A 6,854-nucleotide genomic window follows, 5' to 3' on the forward strand; every position below is an offset into this window, starting at 1 on the left:
GAGACAATTTCAACCGAGAAGATGGATTCTGGCTTAGCAATCATTGGAAGGATTTGATAAACGATTTCGGGTCTTAATTGATTGTTCACGCTTATGGTGGCTTTCAGACAGCATACATTAATTTTTCGTCTCCCCCCTCCTCTTTTCCGAACATAGATAGACTCGTCCATCTAAACAAACTGTCAAATCGCTATCCGTGGTGCTAACGTTTAAAAATAAATAAATACAAACCGCCACTTCTTTCAAATGTTCTTGCCGTTGGTTTTCACACCTGATGATGACTGCTTGTGTTGCAGTCGAAACGTCGTGAGAATTTTATTGTTTTATATATATTTAATTATTTCCCTTCAACGTGACTTTACCGAAAGAACCAAGAATATGAATCACTGCAGTCACGAAAGCTTTAAATCAAAATGTAAACAATATTTGTTGTTTGTCATTTAAATTTTGGGCAGGTCAGTAATCGGTGTTGCAAATGTCGAAACGAGAATGAAAACACCCTCGTTGTTATTAGAATATGAATTCCTGCAGTCATGCAAGCTTTGTCATTTGCATGCAACTACCAAATGCAGAAGTGAATCAAATCGTTGGTGTTGTTTTCTCAGACACGTATGTTGAGGTAAACATGCATTTCTTTCGCGTCAAAATATCTTCTGTGCTTTATTTATGTCTCCTCTTGCATGCCAATGCAATCACTCGAAGCATTTCGTTCTCAAGTAGAACATTGCATTTCCATTCCTCTGCATCTCAAAACAAAACTGCATGAATCACTTGGGTCACAACATATGGCTCATCAACCCGCCCCAAACTATTCCCAAGCATACCACTCTGACTCGATGGCAATGATCTCAAGTTCACGGTTTTTTTTTTGACCTCCATTTCCACCCCAGCTGGGAGTACGTTCGGGTTGTTCTTCTGCATCATTCTTTACTTAGGGATTTTGAATGCGCTCTGTAATGGCATCTTTATTCGTTCCCACCTCTAATTTGAATACATTCCCGCCAAATGAAACAATGCATGTGTGTGTACACATGCACGTGTGTCATGGACATGCAGCAACATAATCCCGTATGTAAGGATTTAATTAGCACGGTTGGCTAAGCACGTTGCGAAATAAGTTCAACATACATTCGTATGTCAGTACATTTAGAATCTAAACACGACTAAAAACTGTCAATAACTCCACCATATAATGTGCTATTTCTTAAAGTGATTGTAAGATTTGTGTACTTTAGGATAACGTTTAATGTTTTTTTTTGCCTTGTTTCATGTGCTTTTGTCTGATGAGACAGACTGTTGAGGAAGCCGTCCCCGTTTAATATTTCTTTGGGGCTATTTGTCCCTGTAATGCAACAAGTTTTGGTTTTTTAATACAAACACGAGATTTCTACGCATGGGCATACCTTTGTATTGCTGTAAAACATACTAACACATACTAAATGTTGCTTAATGAAACATTTACATGAAGCTCGTATAAACTGTTTTTTTCTCAAAATCTCCTGAAACACCTTTGAATGAAATCTAAAATATAAATCCGTACAGGATACAGTGTTGTTGGTTTTTTTAAAAGAAAAATAAACAATTTCCCTTCACAACCTTTCAGTAGCGCGCATTCTGTCTTGTAAATAGACGCAATGTCCTCCCCAAGGTTTGCTTTCACTTCTCAACGAGAGTGCAGCTTTTTGTTCTAAAAGTGGATTTATCGGGGAGGAAAAAACAAATCACGGCCACAGTGGCGCTTTTCATTCCGGGGTTTTCCAGAAAGAAAGAACAACAACAACAAAAAAGCCTTCCCCTACAGACGTTGGTGATGGCAGATCTCCATCACGGTCCGTGGGGATTTTTTATTTGTGCGAAGCAAAACCTAGACACGGTTGGGTGGGTGGGGGTGTGGCACATTCCGACCGGAGGGCCCTGCGCGGGCCACCAATGGGTGGCCGCAAAGGGGCGCGCCTGCCCCGAGCCAATCAAAGTGCGGCTCCTCGTCTGCCCAAAAAAAAAATGGAAAAAAAACCCCGATGCGACCGAACGCATACACACACTCATCGTCAACCCTGAGACGTTTGAACTCTTACGGTCACCGCTGAGCAAACCCCGCCCTCTCCCCCCCCCGAAAAAAAGACGAACAAAGAACGAAAACAAAACGAGACGAAGTGACAAGACGCGACAGCAGGCTCTCTGTGTGTGTGGAAGAGTTCCGCGTGCTTAGCAATGGTGGTGGTGGTGTGGGGGTAATCGACACAAGGCCGAAATGTCCCCCCCCCCCCAATATATTGCTATAAAAAAATAATTGCTATGCTGTGTAAATAAAAACAACAATTTGCTAAACCTTGGCCACAATATCTAGACTTGTCTTCATATAAATCAAATGCATAGATTTCTGTTTATATGATTGTGGTTATGGTTTTACTTTATTAATCCCTAATCTCTGCCATTATATACAATGAAACAAGAAATGGTAAAAAAAAGTAAAAACAGAGCAATGTAATACAATATACACTACTAGACATTATTGTAAAAAAAAAAGTCCATCCCATGTGTTAGTGAATTTTTTTTATATTTTAGGCAGGAAATTAGTTTTCAAATTTAGATATTTTTCTGGGTTGGGATCCCCAGACACCCTGGAAGATTTGGTCTCCCTCCAATGTTGACTCCATGGCTACGACCTTGAATCGACAACAGCCGCCGATGACTTCACTTCACCCTCCCCGTAGATTCCTAACATCCCGTTAGATTGCAACGTTTGCACATCGCTAAAGTGACGATTGCAAACGAAGAACGACGGGCGGGCTATTGTTAATGGTAATTATTAAGAACCCACGATGTTGAACGTCGCTTGGATGTAGGGCACCGATGGATTAATAAAGAATTTAGGAGGTATTAATTGTGATGCATGAGTGTACATATCTACGGCAATGTAAATCATGCGAATCGGGGTTGCGATGTGAGCGTGACAGTGGTGAACATGCAGTCGACACACCACATCTGTGCATACATTACCTTCCGTCACCGTCAAGAGTGCTCTGCATATAAAGGGAGCTTTGGGATTGGGCAAGTGTGATTCTGCACTGTGATAATGGCTGTTGTTGTAATGTGGAGACACTATATAACCGTGCAATCTTAACTATCTGGGACAAAAGTTTCTGACCGGAGAAAGCCACAAACTCGCAGATTAAATTACTACTTTTACTGTACACGACATAACTTTTTCCAGACTTTCTCGTTCAGTGATCACATTAAATGCGTCCATGGCGTCCATAAATATTAAACATCAGCTGCAGTACTTTGATTGTGCACATGAAAAAAATGTGTACGACAGTACATTGTCGATAAAAAATGTATGTTCATTTGTAATGAATTGCTGCTGCTTTCAAGTTGTAAAACATTATTTTAAATGGCCCAAGTCTTTCAACTTGGCTTTTACATTTGTAATAATACAACACATTCCAAACAACAATCTGCTGGTACACTTTAAGAAAACTACATCCTGAATGTCTATACAGACAGCAGTTATGTTATTCCCCCCCCTCCCCCTATACCCTTATATTTGTGCTCACACATGAAGTATTTTGGTGTCGCAGATTGACGATTAAGCATCCCTGAGAGGGTGTGACGGGAGTCCGGCAACTTTCCACCAATCAGTGTTGGGGGGCGCGGCAGCCTGGGCCAATCACAGAGCGCGCGTGCAAGTGCCCTTTCGAGCCGCCCCACGTCCAGCTGGGCACGACAGGGGATGCAGATTTCAGATCGCGAAACAATGCGTGCTGTTCAAAGGGCGACCTCTGCTGGGCAATTGGGCAAACTTGAAGACGTGTCAGTTGCCGCTAGGCGGGTAGTTTTTATCATAAATGTGTTGAGCGTGTGCGGCGTGAATGTCGAACTTATTTCGCACCGCACATAGCCAACTATGCTGTGTGATATATGAAACAGTTATAGGGAGTGCTTTAGTTCAGAACGCTGTTTTGGCACTTCCATCTCGCTTTATTTTTCCCTCAAGACACTGTGCATGGCATCATAAGAATACAGGGTGCAAAAAATATATGGTGTAGTAATATACGGTTTATTATGGATAGGCGTACTCTAGTCAATCAATAAATGTCAATTTGTTACACAGAAAGTCCAATTTAGCCAGTTATCCAGCTAGTTTGCCAGAGGGATCCGTGCTGCATCAGCACAGATCAAGTTAAGCAACGTCAAATGTGGCGGTGCCTTATGATCCCAACTCCCAAGATAGCCCAAACAGTGTTGCAGAAAATATCTAGTGAGACATTAAGCCACGGTCTTAGGAATCGTATACGTTTCAAGCAAAAGAGTTGTCTTCAACAGCAACACGTAACAGGACATGCAGAATGCTCTGTATGTCAAGATTAATTCATTAAAAAGATTTTTGGGTTAGATCGCGTAAGTATAAATGTGTTGTAACTCGTAACCCTTCACCACCCAACACAGCCAGAATTTAGATTACAGCCAGTAAGATCTAGATTTGAAGTTTTCGTGACTGCAGGGATCCATACTCTTTGGTTCTTTCGGTAAAGTCACGTAGGTTTAAAATAAATTAAATCATGATGTTTCGGGCACAACACAAGCGTCCGTCATAAGGTGGGACAACCACAGCAAGAATTGTTCAGCAATTGTTTACCGGAAGAACCAAAGAGTACAGCCAGTGAGGTTTGTCACGTAAACAACGCGCCAATTAGTTACTACTTCAGCCCACCGGTGTGTTGAAATCGGGCGATTTGCCCGATGATGATGGATGTAATTATCAGCGAAACGTCGTATTCAAAATGTAAATGTTTGTGGATTTACTCTCGAACACACCGGTGGGCAGAAGTAGTAACTCATTGGCGCGTTGTTTACGTGACAAACCTTACTGGTCGTGTCGGGTGGTGGAGGGTTACGACACATTTATACTCACGCGATCCAACCCAAAAACCTTTATTATGAATAACATTGGTCGCGAAAGCCTGCGTGTCAAGATTAACATCACAATTCTTGCATACATTCTGCACTCGGCCTTGACATTGTCACCAGCTCAGAGAGAGGATGGTGGGATGTTTCATCGAGACCACCAAAACAGCACGGCAACCGGATACCGTCTCATCATTGTAAGCGATCATCAATGCAATAGCATTGTCCAATGCTGCCATTTATACCTGAGAAACACGTTGATCCGCCTTCGCTCTACACTGATGGGAAAAATGCAGCGCAGCGGAAGAGTAGTCATGCCAAATTAAATAACTGTTAAAATGTGCAATATCAATGGTTGTCAAATGGGACAGACATTACATAAAAACTATAGTGTCCAAAACATATATTTAAATTCTTTGTTTATGTGACCCCCAAATCGTAACAATTCATCAGGTAACTGGAGGGGGCGAATCACCACATGCAGTATCATTCAATATTTTTTTCACGTGTTCTGACCTTATTACTTGATGGAATGCAATGTAGTTAAGTTGATTTATGATCCAATGCATTCTGATTCATTCTAAGTTACTCACTGGGGATCAGTCGCATCCTTACAACTCTTTTATAGCAACTACTTTGGTTAATGTTTCCGTAAACTTCACTTATTCCTGAAGCCATGTTGAGGCCTTAGTCCACCAGACTGTGATAGTGGTTCAACCACCACATCGAAGGTCGAAACACTTTTTTATCCCGGCATCTTCGCTCACGCTTATCGACTTAGGAAGCCCCTTCCATCATCTCTTTTGCCAATTTCTTATAACCTTGCTCAATTAAAAAAGTATGAACTTATCTATTCCAACTGTGCTGTTTTTTACAACTTCAAATGTGGTCTGCAACTGCGATTTAAAAGAACAGTCAGATGATGCACGATTCAATTTTATAATCATTGTCTTGGCTTTCAAACTCTAGTTATAACACACAATCACAGTTTGCCTTTAATGCATTTGACAATCTCCATTTATTTCCATGTTAGGCTTTTGTGAATTATTTGAGATGGATAAATGGTAAAAAATAAAACTAGGACTGTGGTAGGGCACAAATACTGCAGTTCTATAAGGCACTGAGATACTTGTTTTAGTGTCAGCTTGTAACACGGACGTAATTTGGATGTGACCGTCCGTCCGTCTGTCAATCCCTCCATGCCAGTCAGCAAAACTTTAAAAAATATAAATATTTCGATTTAAAGCTTTCGTGACTGCAAGGATTAATCTTCTTTGGTTCTTTCGGTAAAGTCACGTAGAATGAGAATAAAATAAGTTGATAAAATAAAATAACACAATAAAATTCTCACGACGTTTCGGCCACAACACAAGCGGCCTTCATCAGGTGAAGGGACGAGACAGGTGAAGGGACAAGACTCGTCCCTTCACCTGATGAAGGCCGCTTGTGTTGTGGTCGAAACGTCGTGATAATTTTATCGTGTTATTTTATTTTATCAATTTATTATTTTATTCTCATTCTACGTGACTTTACCGAAAGAACCAAAGAAAATATAAATATTATTGTTGAATGGTAAAACCACCATTAAAAAAAACATTGTGTTGCAACGCAAGTTTATGCCATTTGATGGCCTCAGCGAGTTAAAACCGAGGCAAATATTGAAGTTATCAGTGGGAACATCTACATGTGGCCACAAGGGGGTGCCATTGCATTTAGAGGTCATGATTTTGTGTCGCAGTGCTTCCTGCAGCACGTGACCACTATCAACCCCAGTGACCATGACTTTGTGTTTGTCAGGTGCTGGAAGGAATGTAAAAAGGGAGGATATTCCAAACAATTAAAGTTCATTTAAAGCTTCTAAATATTTTCAGTGATCTCTCTATTAATTGTATATATACAGCAACATGTTATTGTGTATAAAGTTTAACATTTTTGAACAAGCTGGT

Source organism: Petromyzon marinus, chromosome 13 (assembly GCF_048934315.1).
Source record: "Petromyzon marinus isolate PM22_M1 ecotype Great Lakes invasive population chromosome 13, UKy_Petmar_22M1.pri1.0, whole genome shotgun sequence".
Lineage (NCBI taxonomy): Eukaryota > Metazoa > Chordata > Hyperoartia > Petromyzontiformes > Petromyzontidae > Petromyzon > Petromyzon marinus.